The sequence below is a fragment of the Hypomesus nipponensis genome, chromosome 10 (genome assembly GCF_054491055.1).
Source record: "Hypomesus nipponensis isolate SF chromosome 10, ASM5449105v1, whole genome shotgun sequence".
NCBI classification, from domain to species: domain Eukaryota; kingdom Metazoa; phylum Chordata; class Actinopteri; order Osmeriformes; family Osmeridae; genus Hypomesus; species Hypomesus nipponensis.
Window position 1 is genome coordinate 16,363,563 of NC_140370.1, and position 18,938 is coordinate 16,382,500.

The 18,938-nt window shown below is 48.8% G+C and overlaps 1 protein-coding gene across 1 annotated transcript in view; it reads right to left on the minus strand.

Annotated features, from left to right (window-relative positions):
- Nucleotides 1-18,909: 18,909 nt before the first annotated feature.
- LOC146271996 (potassium/sodium hyperpolarization-activated cyclic nucleotide-gated channel 2) overlaps nucleotides 18,910-18,938 on the minus strand; it is a 28,155-nt gene continuing 28,126 nt past the window's right edge. Inside the window, exon 8 of the mRNA XM_084707902.1 lies at nucleotides 18,910-18,938. This exon is cut by the window's right edge and continues 2,197 nt beyond it. The gene's annotated coding sequence lies outside the window, so the exon portion shown is untranslated.

Sequence of the window (18,938 nt, forward strand, 5' to 3'; positions counted from 1 at the left end):
CCTTTTCTCTCTCTCTCTCTCTCTCTCTCTCTCTCTCTCTCTCTCTCTCTCTCTCTCTCTCTCTCTCTCTCTCTCTCTCTCTCTCTCTCTCTCTCTCTCTCTCTCTCTCTCTCTCTCTCTCTCTCTCTCTCTCTCTCTCTCTCTCTCTCTCTCTCTCTCTCTCTCTCTCTCTCTCTCTCTCTCTTTTCCACACACACAGAGAGCCAGGTAAAGCATCCCCTTGTTCCTCCCTGGATGGTTCTTCCAGCAGAGCTATCTGAGTAGGGGGGGCCTTGGAGGATTTCTCCCCAGGGAGAGGCTGTGAATCCTGGCTCCCAAAATAGAGTGCCCTACCTCCACCCCTTCATCATCAGGTGTCTTTTGTTCTTTTTGGACTGCAGGGAAATACAAACACACACACAGTCACACAGTCACACACAGAGTCATGCTCATACGTAAACACAACACCAACACACACATGAACACAGACACACACAGGTATGTTATAGATCCTGCAGGACAATAAGGAAGAAAATACCTTTAGAAATCAACCCAAGGTCAGTGTGTGTGTGTGTGTGTGTGGGGGGGGGGGGGGGCATGTGCAAGTAAGTGCATTTTTCATTTTTCATTGATTTGTAGTATTATTAGCAACCGTGTCACCATGCAGCTGGACCTGGGACAAATGAGGAAGAGATGGGGGAAGGGGGGGGCGTGTGAGGGGAATCATGGCAGGATCTTATTGGATCGAACTTGACTTCCCGTGTCAGTGTGTTTGTCTGTGTAGGTGTGGATGTATAAGGAGGAGAGAGAGAGAGAGAGGAGGGACTCCTAAAATAGAGAGACACAAACACAGATGCAGAGAGAGAGAGAGAGAGAGAGAGAGAGAGAGAGAGAGAGAGATCTCACACTCCAAGGTATGACATCCCACCGAGGGGAGCTAAAACAGGGACGTGCTGATGGCTTATTCCACTGCCTCTGATTCTGGCATCTCTTTTCAAGTCAGACTCACATCTCCTCCCTCCGCACCCCCCCCCCCCCCCCCCCAACCCCTACCCTCCGCAACACCGCATATCCTGAGAAAAGATGCTCCAATCTGTGTTCAGCAAAGATCTTCTCAAATTGTGACATCTTGGTTACGGTGTTAGCTTGTGATGGGCAGCCCTTGTTTTGGTCTGTTTGGAGTGCCAAACAGGTGACATTTTTGGACCAGTCCATTAGTTAGTGGAACAGAGTTGAAAATACAGTATAACACACACACTGGTGAACACACACAGTTGAACACAAGATCAGAGGTAGAAGGTTCCAGAGTGGAACAAACTTGGAAACGTTTGTAGGAGCAAATCTAAACCTGCCAAACAGTACTGACCTGCCAACCTGACACATGGTCCACCACAAAGTCAGCTGGCAATGTATGTCTTTACTGAACTGGAAAACTGCCTCAGACAGTCTATTTGTAAAGGTGGGGAATTGGGCTAAATATAGTGTCCTGCACTGTTCTATTTCCAGTGTCTGATTAGAGAGGTGTTGCTGCATGTCTGCTCTCCCCAGCGTGTTTGGATACTGAGATCGTCCATCCTGAGTTTCTCAATCTACTGAAAGGAGACTGAGGAACTCTGCCCTCTCTCTCTCTCTCTCTCTCTCTCTCTCTCTCTCTCTCTCTCTCTCTCCTCTCTCTCTCTCTCTGTCTCTCTCTCTCTCTCTCTCTCTCTCTCCCTCTCTGTCTCTCTCTGTTTCTCTCTACGGCTTTGATCATTCTCTACTGTCCCCTCTTTCTCTCTCTCATTCACTCTGTGTGTCTCTCTCTCAATCCTTTAATCTCTGTCTCAACCCAGACTGACTCCACAGCCTGAGTCATCAAGGATTAAACCAGGCATTGTCTCAGTACTCCCCCCTCCCTCTCTCTACTCCACCCACCATTTAGTCTCAACTCTCCCCTCCCCTCCCCTCCGCTCCTCCTCTCCCTTCCCCCCTCCCCTCCTCTCCTCCTCTCCCTTCCCCCTTCCCCTCCCCTCGCCTACCCTCCTCTCCTCTCCTCCTCTCCCTTCCCCCCTCCCCTCCCTCCTCTCCTCCTCTCCCTTCCCCCTCCCCTCTCCACCTCTCACTTCCCCCCTCCCCTCCCTCCCATCCCCTCTCCCCCCTTTCTCTCCTCTCCTTTCCTCTCCTCTGCCCTCCCTCCCCTCTCCTCCATGTGTTTATTTATATATTTTACTTTGAAATAAAGTTTTCCTCTTTTTTAGAACGTCTGCTGTACAGGTGTGTGTTTCCTTGCCTCGTCGAGACATCACAAGACCAGGATGACGCCCTTCCACAACGGCATTCTGCTACCACTGATCTGTGTGTGTGTGTGTGTGAGTGAGAGAGAGAGAAACAGAAAAAGTGAGAGAAAGACAGAGAGAGAGAGAAAGAGAGTTGTTTAACCACTATTCCCATCCTGTGACTCAGCAACTTTGCAGATGAAACGTTTAAATAATCCTCTCTTCTCTCTCTCCCTCCCCTCTCCTCTGTGGGCCTCAGTATGCAGCTGTGTGCCACACAGCTCCCATCTGCCTGTCTGCCAGGGACAGAGCCGAGCCACAGGAGATACGGCAGACAGGCAGACAGACAGGCAGGCAGGTAGACAGACAGACAGACAGACAGACAGACAGACAGACAGACAGACAGACAGACAGACAGACAGACAGACAGACAGACAGGCAAGCAGGCAGGCAGGCAGGCAGGCAGGCAGGCAGGCAGGCAGGCAGGCAGGCAGGCAGGCAGGCAGAAAGGCTACCCTTCGTGGCAGGCAGGTAGGCAGGCAGAAAGGCAGACAGACAGACAGGCAGGCAGGCATGCAGGCAGGAAGGGAGAGAGAAATAGAGAGAGAGAGAGAGAGAGAGAGAGAGAGACAGAGCAGAAGGGAGCGACAGAGAAGGAGAAGGAGAGAGAGGGACCGATAGAGAGAAAGAGTGCATGTGTGTACACATGAGTGTGTGTGTATTGTGGCATGAGGGAAGGGAGGGAGGGAGGTAGGGAGGGAGGGAGGGAGGGAGGGAGGGAGGGAGGGAGGGAGGGAGGGAGGGAGGGAGGGAGGGAGGGAGGGAGGGAGGGAGGGAGGGAGGGAGGGAGGGAGGGAGGGAGGGAGGGAGGGAGGGAGGGAGGGAGGGAGGGAGGGAGGGAGGGGTGTAACCACCCTTATATCAGAATCATAAGATTCGGTCTGAGTAATACTGATCCCTGGCTTCTACTCTGTGTGTGTGTGTGTGTGTATGTGTTTGTGTCGCTGACTCACCCTTCAAAACCTCAGACTTTCCACCGACAACCTCCCTCTTGTCTCCACACAGTGGTGCACGTCAGATTTCCATACACTGTAACTGGATTCAATAAGCCCAATTTGAAGCTAACTGTTCCACCTGTACTAAATGCCATTGGAACCATGTGGTTTTCCTCTGCATCATTTAAATACGTTAAATGAATTACCTGGAATAATTTAAATGGATTACCTAGAAATTCAATACAATCAGATCTGGCACATCCTACCGTCCCAGATTAGTCTGTGAGCAGAGGAGCATTAGGACCCAGGGGAGAGATGAACAGGCTTGATAGATGAGGAGAGGCAGGCTCTGTCTAACTTGACCTGGGCAGCCAGAGGTCAACACACCACACCCATCCATGCATCCTTCCATCCCCCCTCACCCTCCATCCCTACCTCCATCCCTCCTCCTCCATCCCTCTCCCTCCATCCCCCCTCGCCGTCCATCCCTCCCTCCATCCATCCCTCCATCCCTCCTCCTCCATCCCTCTCCCTCCATCCCTCCCCCCTCGCCCTCCATCCCTCCCTCCATCCCTCCCTCCATCCCTCCCTCCATCCCTCCTCCTCCATCCCTCTCCTTCCATCCCTCCCCCCTCGCCCTCCCTCCATCCCTCCATCCCTCCTCCTCCATCCCTCTCCTTCCATCCCTCCTCCCTCTCCCTCCATCCCTCCTCCTCCATCCTTTCACCCACCACATGATTGTACCATATTCCAATGACAGAGTGTTCTTTTCTAGAATGTGTTCACCATGTTCTCTTATGCAGACCGCTTCCATCATCAGTTCTGAGATGAAAACTGACTCTAAACCAAAATGACAAAGCAGATTGTCACCCCTAACAGAGACAAAAGTGAAATATTACACAACCTGAAGGAATCACACGGTTCACAAGGGACGCACATTTAGATGTTTTCGTTCTTTTTATTCTCTCTCTCTCTCTCTCTCTCTCTCTCTCTCTCTCTGTCTCTCTCTCTCTCTCTCTCTCTCTCTCTCTCTCTCTCTCTCTCTCTCTCTCTCTCTCTCTCTCTCTCTCTCTCTGTCTCTCTCTCTCTCTCACCCCCCCCATACACACACACTCTTTCCCTCTCTCCTCTCCTTGTCTCTGCACATGTGCAGACAGTTCTTCTGTAAGTGAAAGAGTGGGATGTTGTAATTAGTCCTGACGAGTTGTTTACATTCCTGATCATTTCAGAGTTTCAATCTGCAGAGCTTGTGAGCTACAGCACATAAAGATATATAGATAGAGAAAGATAGAGAGACAGAGTTAGAAAGATATATATATATATATAGATATAAGAATACAACAACAACATTAAAAACAACAGAAGGAAGCGATGAAAATGACATTAAGTGGACTAAGCAATAGTAAAGAGATGTTTTGAGTTGTTATTTGAAATGGGGAAACAAATCGATATTTCTCATTTGGTGTGGTATTGAGTTTCAGAGACAGGGAACAGAGGGGCTGAATGCTCTACTCCCCATGGTGGTGAGACAGGGAGCAGAGGGGCTGAATGCTCTACTCCCCATGGTGGTGAGACAGGGAGCAGAGGGGCTGAATGCTCTACTCCCCATGGTGGTGAGACAGGGAGCAGAGGGGCTGAATGCTCTACTCCCCATGGTGGTGAGACAGGGAGCAGAGGGGCTGAATGCTCTACTCCCCATGGTGGTGAGACAGGGAGCAGAGGGGCTGAATGCTCTACTCCCCATGGTGGTGAGACAGGCAGAGGGGCTGAATGCTCTACTCCCCATGGTGGTGAGACAGGCAGAGGGGCTGAATGCTCTACTCCCCATGGTGGTGAGACAGGAAGCTGGGAGGGAGGCCAAAAAGGAGGGAGTTGCAATAATCTAGACAGGAAGTGACGAGACTGTGTACAAGAATGGAAGCAGTGGGGGGGTAAGAGAGGGGCGGAGACGGTTGATATTTCGCAGATGAAAGTAGGCACACCGGGTAATGTTATTGATGTGGGGCTGAAAGGATAGTGTGCTGTCAATGATGACACCCAGACTCTTAACCTGGGGGGATAGCGAAACGGAGGAGTTATCAATATTAAGAGAAAAACTGTCGGTTTTGGATAAAGTGGATTTGGTGCCAATGAGGAGAACCTTGGTTGTATTACTGTTCAATTTGAGGAAGTTTTGGGTGAACCAGATTCTTATTTCAGTGATGCAATCAGCAAGGGAGGTGGCAGGAGAGTGGACGAGGGTTTAGCAGAAAGGTAGAGCTGGGTGTCATCTGCATAACAGTGAATGTTGCATTTGCAAAAGATATTGCCAAGGGTAAGGAGGTAAATGATGAAGAGTAGGGGCCTCAGGACAGAGCCCTGGGGCACAGCTGAAGTGACAGAAGAGGAAGTGGATTTAAAAGACTTGAGTTGAATGAACTGAGTGCGGTCAGAGAAGTAAGATGTAAACCAGTCTAACGGAGTGTGGGTGATGCCGATGGAAGAGAGCCAGTAGAGGAGGGTGGTGTGACAGATGGTATCAAAGGCTGCACTCAGGTCGAGGAGGATGAGGATGGTTAGTAGTCCAGAATCAGCTGCCATGAAGAGATCGTTGGTGATTTTGAGAAGTGCTGTTTCAGTGCTATGGAGTGAGCGGAAACTGGACTAGAACTGTTCATAAATGTTATGGTGGGATAGGTTAGAATGGAGTTGAGAGTTTTTCTCCAGGGTTTTGGAGATGAAAGGTAGAGAGAGATAGAGCGATGGAGATATAGAGAGATAAAAGGATCAAGAGATAGAGATAGGTAGATATATAGATATGCAGCACTGACTCGGGGGCCCTTGGGAGAGCCAGATACAGATACAGGGATGGAGAGAAAGGAAGAGAGACAGGTAAATGGAAGAGAGGACGAGGCAGAGAGAGAGTGTTAAACAGAGAAATCAGGTGTCTTTTGTTTAATTTCTCTTTCCCATGAAAGGCTTGATGGTTAATAGTGTCTTTGCAACAATGTGAGGCATTGATCTGTGTCATATGTGTGTGTGTGTGCACATGTGTACATGTGTATGTGTGTGTGTGTGTGTGTGTGTGTGTGTGTGTGCGTGCGTGTTTCCTCACTGATGAATGGCTCAGGCTTCACTAAGCACAGACCTTGAAGGAGAATAGGTGGGATGATTGTGAAGGCTCTCCTCAGGATTGGTTGAACCACCAGAGGGCTTCCTGAGGCCGGAGAGTAGCCTTTCACCCCCCTTAGCAACCCAGACACACCCCCTTAGCAACCCAGACACACTAGCACTAATGAAGTAGGAATGCCTCAAAGACAGGGGGTGTTAGGGGGGAGAGGGGGAGAGAGGAGAGAAGAGCTCAATGCTCTTAAGACAGTGGAGATGGTTGTGGACTTCAGGAAGAACACAGCCCCACTCACCCCCATCACCTTGTGTGACTCCCCAGTCAACACTGTGGAGTCCTTCCGCTTCCTGGGCACCATCCTCTCCCAGGACCTCAAGTGGGAACTGAACATCAGCTCCCTCACCAAAAAAGCACAACAGAGGATGTACTTCCTACAGCAGCTGAAGAAATTCAACCTGCCAAAGAAAATGATGGTGCAGTTCTACACAGCCATCATCACCTCATCGCCTCATCGTCATCCTCAGCTCCTCCATCACCACCTGGTACGCTGCTGCCACTGCCAAGGACAAGAGCAGGCTGCAGCGTATCATCCGCACTGCGGAGAAGGTGATCGGCTGCAATCTACCTACCCTCGAGGAAGATTGTGGCCGACCCCTCCCACCCTGGACACTCCCTGTTTCAGTTACTCCCCTCCGGCAGAAGGCTGCGGTCCATCAAGACCAAAACCTCACGCCACAAGAACAGTTTCTTCCTATCCGCTGTTGGCCACTTTAACAAGGCCAAGGACTCACACTGACTTAAAATCACAATCTGCACAATGACACCCTGCACATTGCAATTTGCACTATTGTATCGTTCTCTTTCCACTATCTGGTCTTTTTAGGTTAGATTGTAAATTATGGCTACTTATATTTTATAATTTTTAATAATAATAATAATAATATTTTTTATTTTTTATTCCCCTTAATATTAGCTAGACCCTCCTTAGTATTAGCTAGCTTGTGTTTAATGTATGCACCTCCCTGCCAAAGTAAATTCCTTGTTTGTGCAAACATTCATGGCAAATAAAATCCCTTCTGATTCTGATTCTACAGGAGAGGAGGGGAGGGGAGGGGAGGGGAGGGGAGGGGAGGGGAGGGGAGGGGAGGGGAGGGGAGGGGAGGGGAGGGGAGGGGAGGGGAGGGGAGGGGAGGGGAGGGGAGGGGAGGGGAGGGGAGGGGAGGGGAGGGGAGGGGAGGGGAGGGGAGGGGAGGGGAGGGGAATCATCCCTAGTGCAATTTCTTTGATGAATTTTTTAAATGAACTAAAGCCCTAATGTGATTAATTTAAAACTGCATGTTGATGACTGGTTTATTTGAAGTTCTTGTGTTGTTTTGTTTATCGTGTGTGTGTGTGTCCTGCGTTTTGATTGGTTCTTTGCTGTGATTTATTTTAAACTTTATGGAACCTGGTGAAGCCAAATACATTTTTCCAGAAAAGGATCATAAAGTTGACGTGATCTAATCTGTAAGAAGGAAGGGTCATTGAGGAAGAGTAGGGAGGGAGGAGGGAGGAGGAAGGGAGAGGGGGAGCGGGGGAGAGGGGGAGAGGGGGAGAGGGGGAGAGGGGAGAGAACATTGAACTGGGGCAGAAATGAAGAAGAGGGTGTAATAGAGTGTATGAAAAATGAAACAACCCTCTGGTTTCACTTTATCTTTTTTCCCAATCTCCTCTCCTCCATTCCTTCATCCCTTCATTACTCCCTCTCCCTCTGCCTTCTCTTACTTCCACTTTCTGTCCTCCCTGGCCTTATCTGCTCCAGGTCCTCCTCTCTCTCCTCCCTTCCCTCCACCACTCGCCCAAGGGGTGTGTGGGATGTGTGCATGAGTGTGTGTACATGAGTGTGTGCGCATGTGAGTGTGTGTGTGTGTACAAACTCTATGTCCTGGTATCTGGGTCCTCAGTAATAGGAAGGGTTTAGCTCAGCAGCTGCAGGCTGGTACACCCAGGACAGCTGCTCTCCCAGCATGCAACAGCACCGAGGAGATCCCAGACTCAACTCTGCCATTACTCTTCCCTCCCTTCCCTCCCTCCTCCATCCCTCTTTCCTCCATATCTTCCTGCTTTCCTCCCCAGGTACTGAAGAAGATTAGCCTACAAACAAGGAGCCAACCTGGGCCCTGCACAGCCTGGAAACATCCAAAAGTATTTGATGATCCCTATTATAAGACTCCTTATTTCAGAAGCCCCTCTCCTCCATCCATCTCACCTCCCTCTCTCCTCCCCCTCCCCTCTCCTCTACCACCTCCCCCTCTCCTCTTCTCCACCGTCTCCTCCTCCGTGTTCTCCTGTCCTCCCTGCTCTCCTCCACACTCTCCTCCTCGGGTTAAAGGATAGGTTATAGTCCAGGTTAAAAGCCAAGCTGTGTTAGTCCAGGTTACCGCTACACTAGAGGTTATATAGTGCAGTCCCTGCGAGGTAAATCCAGAGTTAGGTCCCTCCACGGTGATCCATCCTAAGAGGACATGACTGCTTTACTGCAGGAACCCTGTCGCAGCGCCTTGCCGGGCAGCCCGGCCAATCAATCTTCAACCAGCCATCATGATCAGAGCACAGGGGGAGTTCTCATGCCCAAGGGTCCCAGGGCTGGGTTTGTAAACAAATACAATATGGCTGGTGTTGTTATGTGCTGTTGTGTGTTTAATCCGCTTCATGCATGTTGAGTGCTCACGAGTCGCGTCGCTGTGAAATGATTGGAGGAGCAGATGAGGTCACCAAACTGAAGGTCACTTGTGTGTCCTTGGAGAAGGGGAAAAACAGGAAACACAGGCCATGAAGGAGAAGGGGAGGGGATGGAAGGGAGGGAGGGAGGGAGGGAGGGAGGGAGGGAGGGAGGGAGGGAGGGAGGGAGGGAGGGAGGGAGGGAGGGAGGGAGGGAGGGAGGGAGGGAGGGAGGGAGGGAGGGAGGGAGGGAGGGAGGGAGGGAGGGAGGGAGGGAGGGAGGGAGGGAGGGAGGGAGGGAGGGAGGAAGAGTGGAGGAGGATATAAATCAAGAATGGAGGAAATGTAATCATGGAATGTGGTGCTATAGAACATTCTGCCATGCATGATCGTCACAAGCCATTTCCTGTACCCCGCTGCACGACTTCCTGTACTGGTCATCGCCAGAGTCTGACTCACATCTCACTTCCTCCTCGGGACGCCGTCCCCTGGTGATGATGTCACCTGCGTTGGTTCTCACAAGGACTCACGGGAACTGGGTATGGAGGTCTGGAGGGAGTGAGGGGTGGAGGGAAGAGGGAAGGAGGGATGGAGGGAGGAGGGTGGAGGGATGGAGGAATGGAGAGATGGAGGGAGGAGGGATGGGGGGAGGAGGGTGGAGGGATGGAGGGATGAGGGAGGGGGGATGGAGGGATGGAGGGATGGAGAGATGGAGGGAGGAGGGTGGAGGGATGGAGGGTGGAGGGTGGAGGGATGGAGAGATGGAGGGAGGAGGGATGGAGAGATGGAGGGAGGAGGGATGGAGGGATGGAGAGAGGAGGGTGGAGGGATGGAGAGATGGAGAGATGGAGGGAGGAGGGATGGAGAGATGGAGGGAGGAGGGATGGAGGGATGGAGGGAGGAGGGATGGAGGGATGGAGAGAGGAGGGTGGAGGGATGGAGAGATGGAGGGAGGAGGGATGGAGAGATGGAGGGAGGAGGGATGGAGGGATGGAGGGATGGAGAGATGGAGAGATGGAGAGAGGAGGGTGGAGGGATGGAGAGATGGAGGGAGGAGGGATGGAGAGATGGAGGGAGGAGGGATGGAGGGATGGAGAGAGGAGGGATGGAGGGATGGAGGGAGGAGGGATGGAGGGAGGAGGGATGGAGGGATGGAGAGATGGAGGGATGGAGGGAGGAGGGAGGAGGGATGGAGGGAGGAGGGATGGAGGGATGGAGGGATGGAGGGATGCTAATTCTGACATTCAAACTGGAGCCGTTTACTCTCCACTCTGAGGCACCTTGGAGACGCACAGAGGAAGGGAGGGGGGAGGGGGGAGGGGGGAGGGGGGAGGGGGGAGGGGGGAGGGGGGAGGGGGGAGGGGGGAGGGGGGAGGGGGGAGGGGGGAGGGGGGAGGGGCAGAAGGAGGGAAGAGGTTAGGAGGGATGGATGGACAGAGGAAGGGAGGATGGAGGTATGGACGGGTAGAGGAAGGGATAGTGGCACAGGACAAGAGGAAGTGAGGAAATTGGGTGTCTCCAGGGTAATAAATATACCTTGATGTTGTGCCTATAGAGCCATATGGTCCAATGAGTCAAACCAAGAGAAGGGAGAGAGAGAGAGGGGAGAGAGAGAGAAAGATAGAGGGAGACAGAAAGAGAGGGGGAGAGAGAGATAGAGGGAAAGAGAAAGAGAGGGGGAGAGAGAGATAGAGGGAGACAGAAAGAGAGGGGGAGAGAGAGATAGAGGGAGAGAGAAAGAGAGGGGGAGAGAGAGATAGAGGGAGACAGAAAGAGAGGGGGAGAGAGAGATAGAGGGAGAGAGAAAGAGAGGGGGAGAGAGAGATAGAGGGAGAGAGATCAGGAGTGTTTGTGCATTGTCAGTTTCATAACCCTCCTATAAACCAAGATGGTTGCTAGTTTGAGTTAACCCTTCCCTGGGGCAGGAGGGATGGAGGGAGGGAGGGAGGGAGTCAGGGAGGGAGGGAGGGAGGGAGGGAGGGAGGGAGGGAGGGAGGGAGGGATGAGGGAGGGAGGGAGGGAGGGATGAGGGTTGTTGTGGATGGATGAAGAGCATCAGTTAAAGGAATAAATAAGCCGATTCCCCTCTGGATGTAAACAGCTCGGGGGGGACAGAGGAGAGGGAGGGAGGGAGGGAGGGAGGGAGGGAGGGAGGGAGGGAGGGAGGGAGGGAGGGAGGGAGGGAGGGAGGGAGGGAGGGAGGGAGGGAGGGAGGGAGGGAGGGAGGTGATTAATGGAAGTAGGGCAGCGGGACAGCCAGGACGCCATAGAGGACTCTCTCCATGAGGAGACCTGGGACACACACACACTCTCAAGGAGAAAGGCTAGCCACGCTGCCCTCACACTCTCTCTCCCTCACACACTCACAATCAAGCTATACACACACACACAATCTTACACACCCACACACTTTCGCACACACACAGACAATGTCAAACACACACACACTCAACCATGCTACACTCTCACATAGATAATGTGCAGTGATCAAGGTTTCATGAAGTCCAAATCCTCATTTTGGCCAGAAAAAAATTCAGCATTAGGCATTTTTCTTAAAAGTATCATTACACCAGTGTATACGTGTGTGTGGGGGACTCACAGCTGGGTAAAGTAGCCTGAATGACTTGAAGTGCATTTCATTCATCTTTGGGCTGATCCATTTGGTTGCTTGCGCCTGAGGACATAACTGCAGTATCCTCACATATTTGTCAGTATTTCCAAATAGCACATGAAGTCCCACTCACACTCTGTCTGTCTACAGCTGAGGGGAAGGGCCACGAACAGGAGCCATGTGATGTCTGTTCTGTGTGTCTGTGCTCCACCCAGGATCACTGCTCTCTTTGTGTCCTACGGGAGGGAGGGAGAGGGGGAGGGAGGGGGAGGGAGAGGGGGAGGGAGGGGGAGAGAAAAACATAAAGATAGGCAGACAGAGAGACAGAGAGAGTAAGAGTGAAAGAGAGAGTTAGAGAGAGGGAGGATAGAGAGAGGGAGAGAGAGAGAGAGAGAACAGGGTGCTAGCTGCTCCTGGGCCATGCCAGAGGAATGTGTCCTTGGGCTGCCCTCGTCTCTGACGCACACACACACACACACACACACACACAGACACGCAGACACACACACACACGCAGACACACGCAAAATCTCTCTTCCTTGCTCCCAGACACACATTGCTACACATATGGGCAAACATATGTGCACAAACCTCCCCACCACACACACATGCACACACACACACACACACACACACACATACACAAACACAAACATACACACATCGGAGCCACCCAGACTCAGACAGCTCATCAGGGATGCAGCAAAGCTCTTGTCTGCAGAGAGGGGCGAGAGAGACAGAAAGAGAGAGACAGAGAGACCGACAGACAGACAGACAGACAGAGAGAGAGAGACTGAGAGAAACATGGAAATAGATATATTCTCAATCTATCGAGAAGAGATAGAGATAGATAAAGAGAAAGAGGAAGGGAGAGAAAAAAACAGAGAGAGAGAGAGAGAGAGAGAGAGGGAGGAGAGAGAGAGAGAGAGAGAGAGAGAGAGAGAGAGAGAGAGAGAGAGAGAGAGAGAGAGAGAGAGAGAGAGAGATAGAGAGAGAGAGAGAGAGAGAGAGAGAGAGGAGGGTTGTGTTGTTATGTAGAGTGAATAATTAACTTGTGTGTGTGTTTATGTTTGTTCATCATTTTAAAGGAATAACTCATACAGTATGACTTCAGGGTCCATCTTAACTATATATGATGTAAAGATGGCTGTGTGTATGTGTCACTGCACACAGCACTGACACACACACACACACACACACACACTTAAAGCCTTGCTCAACTGGCCAAGAATGTGAATCATGAGAATCTGTTTAATAAGGACTAAGACATCTTGGTTCATACAGACTAGGACATCTTACCTAACAAAGAATAGGACATCTTGGTTAATAAGGACGAGGACACCTTGGTTAATAAGGACTAGGACACCTTGGTTAATAAGGACTAGGACATCTTGGTTAATAAGGACGAGGACATCTTGGTTAATAAGGACTAGGACATGTTAATTATTGGTTTCATACTGCATGCTAAATTAGACATACTAATGTATACACAAACAGTAAAACTACTGTCGAAACAATGGAACTCTAAAGTTCCAAAGAGAACCCTTTCCGGCGTTCCGGAAGCCGATGTTTGGAACCTCAAGTTATTCGTCTGGTCTGAAAGTACTAAACAGTTCAGCAAAGCTCTGTTAATACTGCTGAACCAGTATGGATCATATGAAACACCAGAGCAGGCCACTGACACACAAAAGAGATCAGACGTGGAGTTTATGCCAATGCGCTCATCTTTTTATTGCACAACAATGAATCGTTTTTGTACGGAACGCTTTAAACAACATAGCCACCAACCGACCAACAAGGCAGCCTTGCTGAGAAAACCCCAAACCTGGTCCAGGGAGATGGGGGAGGGGGGTATGGGGGAGATGGGTATTGGGGAGGGGGAGAGGGGTATGGGGGAGGGGGAGGGGGAGGGGAGGGAGCCGGAGCAGCCAGACAGACACTCAGCTTCCAGCCCCACAGCCTCAGCCTTGATCTCGGGGCTGTAGATCTCAACAGAGGTGGGATGGATGTGAGCACCATTGAGGATCCTCTCCACCTGTGAGATCTACTGGGGTCCCAGGGAGGACTTGGAGGGTTGAGGGTGGAGGGGTGGAGGTGGGACTGGGCAAGGAACACAAACTGTTAAGAGACAGAGATGGAAGAGGGGGGATTGTGTTTAATTACGTGAATCAATTACTATTATCGGTTATTAGTAAATTAGTACTTATGGTGTGTCTGATTTGACTCACAACTGGCACTTAAGGGACAGGTCTGTTGGTTACATTGCGAAACGTTAGACAAATCAAGTGCACCATATGTGTTTGACAGTATTTGCAAATAGTAATTGAACCAGATGTGAAGACTACACACTTTGTGGCAAGCTTCTGTGCTGTGTGACTAGACTGCTAATGTGCAGCAGTGCCCTGATGGGAATCAGCGGACCAACTCTACTGGAGATGCTTCTGGGAAGGTTCTAGAATCCAAACCAGTTCTAGAAGAGGAACGTTCTAGAACACTCTCAAGTTGTCTTTTTAAAATCATATCGCCAAAGCACAGAAGAATTACCGTAAGAAAAGTGTGTGCTTTGTGTGTGTGTGTGTGTCTCAGCTTGACTCTGGTTGCAAGTCTAACATTTTCTGGTGGGACCGACAGAGGAAGGAAAAGGCACATGAACACACGCATACTCAAACACACGACACAGTCCTGAAGCGGAGAGAAGGCTTAAATAAGCAGGCTACAGTAGCTACAACACTAAGGTATAACAGTTTAGTTTTTCGTTGTTTTTTTTTCATCATTGTACAGTAGTTGGTACACAGCAGTCTATATCTGAAGGTCCCACAGAGAATCATGGTCCAAACAACACCTTGGGCCAGGAATACACACATCAGAATATTCCTCTCAGGCAAACACTGCAACCAGAAGTCAAACTCAGATCAACTTCATCTCTATCTCAGACCATGGGAGGGGGGCGTCATGTTCTTCAAATGTCAGATTAGTAGGTCAGATTTGTTTTTATTACTACCGTAATTAATGGGGTTTTTTTTTTCTTTCTTTAATTTTGTTAAATGGCTTCATCACTATTTGGAGCCATGGCTGCAGCTTCTAGCTATGTTTCAGGCTGTCAGGCTTGTCTATGGGATCTGATGGCTGATATTTTGTCAATGGTAGTTGATGTCTTGTCAATGTGAATTGATGGTAGGTGATGTCTTATGTCTTGTCAATGGGTATTGATGGTAGGTGATGTCTAATGTCTTTTCAATGGGAATTGATGGTAGGTGATGTCTAATGTCTTTTCAATGGGAATTGATGGTAGGTGATGTCTAATGTCTTTTCAATGGGAATTGATGGTAGGTTATGTCTAATGTTTTGTCGATGGGAGCTGATATCTGATGTCTTGTCTATGGGAGTTGCTGTATCGTATGGGAGCTGATTGGAGCTGATGTTTGCACAGCTCATCTCTATTAGCTGCCTGATGCCGCTCACTCTGTCACGGTAGAAAATGCTGGAATGTCCAGGTTGTGGGAAAGTTATAACAATGTGCCCCTCAGCTGTGTGTATTCAACAGCTGGTTCTGTGCATACCACCTAGCACTGTGCTAACCACCTAGCACTGTGCTAACCACCTAGCACTGTGCCAACCACCTAGCACTGTGCTAACCACCTAGCACTGTGCTAACCACCTAGCACTGTGCCAACCACCTAGCAATGTGCCAACCACCTAGCAATGTGCTAACCAAAGTAGCTACTTGTATACACCTAGCACTGTGTCAACCATTGTAGCCATGTGCATACCACCTAGCACTGTGCTAACCAAAGTAGCTACTTGTATACACCTAGCACTGTGTTAACCATGTGCATACTGCCTAGCACTGTGCTAACAAATGTAGTGATGAGTATACACACAGCACTGTGCTAACAAAGGTAGCTATGTGTATACATGGACTTCTGTGCTTACCACACACTGCAATCACACCCTACTGATATTGAGGAAAATATACAGCGCACAAGGTGTTGGAAGGCTAGAACCAACCGAAATGTGCAATTTTTGTGTTTCCCAAATCAGGGAAAATTATATATACTGACATTGTCATTTTAATTCAGCAGTTACTTAGTCTTTAGCTAACGTTTGTACATATATTGCAAGTTGAAAATGAAACCATATATTTGCATTTTTACAGGCACATACATACCACAAAAATAGTCTATGTGGACTAGATATACTAGGCACAAGGTACATACACTCTGTGTGCGTTGGGGCACATTGGAAAAAAAAAATACAAATAAAAAAATAAATAAAAAGGAGAAAGAACAAACTCAACAAATTAAAAAGACACTTCTCAGAACAGAACAGAAAGAAAGAATAACCTGATTTGCTAAGACATCAACACCAAGGCATTCAGAATCCTCAACATCTGATTCAGTAGGAACGGGACGTTCGAAAGAAAACGCCTTAAACCGCTCCTCGTTTCTTTCCGAGTGGGGCTCATCATCCCCCCCATTGCAACGTTCTGTCTGGGAGGAGCTGACTCAATACTGTCTGATATGAAGCCCCTGTTAGACCGTCAGGCTGTTCAGGACAGCTGTTTCTGTTGGCTGAGAGTGTCTGGGTATCTAGAGACCCGGTGACACACAGCCACAACCACCTCGGCGGATCTGACTGTCACTCGTCAAGATTGCAAGATGGGACTCTGGTCACAGTTACCGTATAGCTTCCTTCAAAACAGGAGGTCCCATACAAAGCCCTGTCTGACTGACAGTTATTGATTTGCCAACAATTGAGAGTGGGCGATCGGAATCTTCCGCGGAACAGAATGAAGCTTCTAAGAATGAATGAAGCTTCTAAGAATGTAACAAATCCCTCCCTCTCTCACACCCTCATCCCTCACTCATGCTGACTGGCAAAGGGCTCATTCAGATGAGAGCAAATAGTATTGTTGTGGTTCTATTAGCAGCTTTACAGGGCTAACTGGTTAAGCACTCTGAATGGGGGCCAGGGAGAGGTGCCAGTGGACTACACGGGAAAAGTATAGAATTACACAAAGGGTGTTGAATCCTAGAAACTAGGTTCATTCATAACCACGTTGTCATTTTAGCGCATGCCAAGACAGAACAAGGAGGCAGATATGAGATATATGTGTCACTGCAGGTGAAGGACTGTTTCCGAACATCAATAAATGAGTTGATTGAGTGCAGTTATATACGTTATTGTAACAAATAAATGATCATTTGATCAAATAACATTCTGTTGGTCCGTTACTGGAAATGAGCTTAGTTTAACAGGAAATGCAGGTCTGTGTTTGACACAGCGAAGTCTTTGGATGGAAAAATTTGTCATTATCGACTTATGTTTCGGGACTCTCAAGAACCAAGACAACCAAACACAAAAAGGGCTTTGCTATCAACAACTCATCTAAACTTCTCAACTTCGGCATCTCAGCATTCCAACATCCTAAATGTTTAGCAAAATGGATCAGAACAGAAACCAACAAGTTGATTGATCAACGATAAACAAGTCAACGCACTGTAGATCAATGCTAAGCCGTGTCGCAGCGATCAATACGTCTTTCCGAAAAGGTAGCGAACCTGAGTGAAATGTCCATCATATTGATTAAACAGTTTTGCTCTGGTTCAATAAAGCTCAGAGCTTCAGAAGTTACGTGAACAAAACATTTTATTTGTATTATTTTTTTTACAATTATTTCATACGTTTTTTTGTGTTTTTCTTTTTGTTCTTTTTTAGATACGTTTTTTTTTTTTTTTTTTTTTTTTTTTTACAGATTCTGTCAGCTGCCTATTTCTCTCCAGATGCAGCTCAGAAATAATTGGAGGTCGGAGCAGATGCAGCCGTTCTGAGATAGACGAGCCTTGCAGCTTCCTCAGATTACTAATGACAGGTTACAGGCTAGTGATGAGTCACAAGGTGCTTGACTGTAGGCTGAACGTATAGTCTTCACTTGGTCTGTTTGGACCAGGTGAAGTGAAAAAAAATAGTTCCAACTCACTCTTTTTGCTGTGTTTATCGATCTTTATCCTCGTGCATTACTCCTCCCTCTCCCTCTCCCTCTCCCTATCCCTCTCTCCCTCTCACTCTCTCCCTCTCCCTCTCTCTCTCTCACTTTCACCCTCTCACTTTCCCACTCTCTCACATCAGTAAAGAAAGAAAAAAAAAAAGAAAAAAAAAAAAAAAAAAGAAAGTTATTCGCTCGTGGTAGGACCGGGAACTAGCTCGCACGCAGACTGCTCAACATACAGTGCACACCCAAACCATAAAAGCGTCATTAAACGTAATAATAATAAACGTCACAAACAAACAGTCGACGACACATACAACAACATCGTGTTCTTTGCATGGCGCTCTCCCCCCTGTGTAGTCCCAGCCCCCCCCCCCCCCCCTCACATGGCAGTTTGTCAGATTACCTGTGTACCTCCTCTTGTGGTTTATATTCAGCAGGAGAAGGATTGTAAGTACACCAGGGTTTTAAGAAAGTCCCGAGTTTTTTAGTTTTATTTTATTTATTAAAATGTTTTAAAGCGATCAACACAATCCCGGCATTTGAAGATTATAATTAGTGGCTTGTTAGGGGGGAGGGAGATGGGTCACATTGACAGAATTCATGACATTTGTACGAGTTTGGACTCTTGGGATTAAGAATGTTCATTTTCTCGATGTTCTAAATTCCGATACATGAAGACTTTAGTCTGCTGATGTCATTTGACCTTCACACCCTCCTCTCCTCCTGACCTTTCACCTTCCCTCCCTCCCTTTCTCCCATCCCCAAATCCCATCACACCAGACTCGCTTCACATCCTCGTTTTCCAGAGGATTTTAAAGTGACGTTTTCCGGTGGGTCTACGTTTCCGAAATCTGGTGTGGCGTTTAAACCAGTTCCAACTGGATTGCTCCATCAGATTAACAAAGACGGGGAAAACAACAAGAAAACCAAACAACCCATCGTCTCTCTCTCCTCTCTCTCTCTCTCTCTCTCTCTCTCTCTCTCTCTGTCTGTCCCTCCCATCCTCTCTCTCTCTCTCTCTCTCTCTGTGCCTCCCTCCCCCTCTCTCTCTCTGTCTCCATCTCTGTCTCTCTCTCCCATCCTCTCTCTCTCCCTACAATATTTTTGGTTCAGGTAACAAAACGGTTGCGTCTAGGCAACGATAACACAACAAGTGAAGCCAGAGACACTTCTGGATTCTTTAAGGTTTCACAGTAAAAAAAAGAAAAAAAATGTCTACTGTACAGCTTATGTATCGATATTTATATATATATTTATATATATAGGCGGGGTAAGAGTATTGCAGAATTTATATTGCATG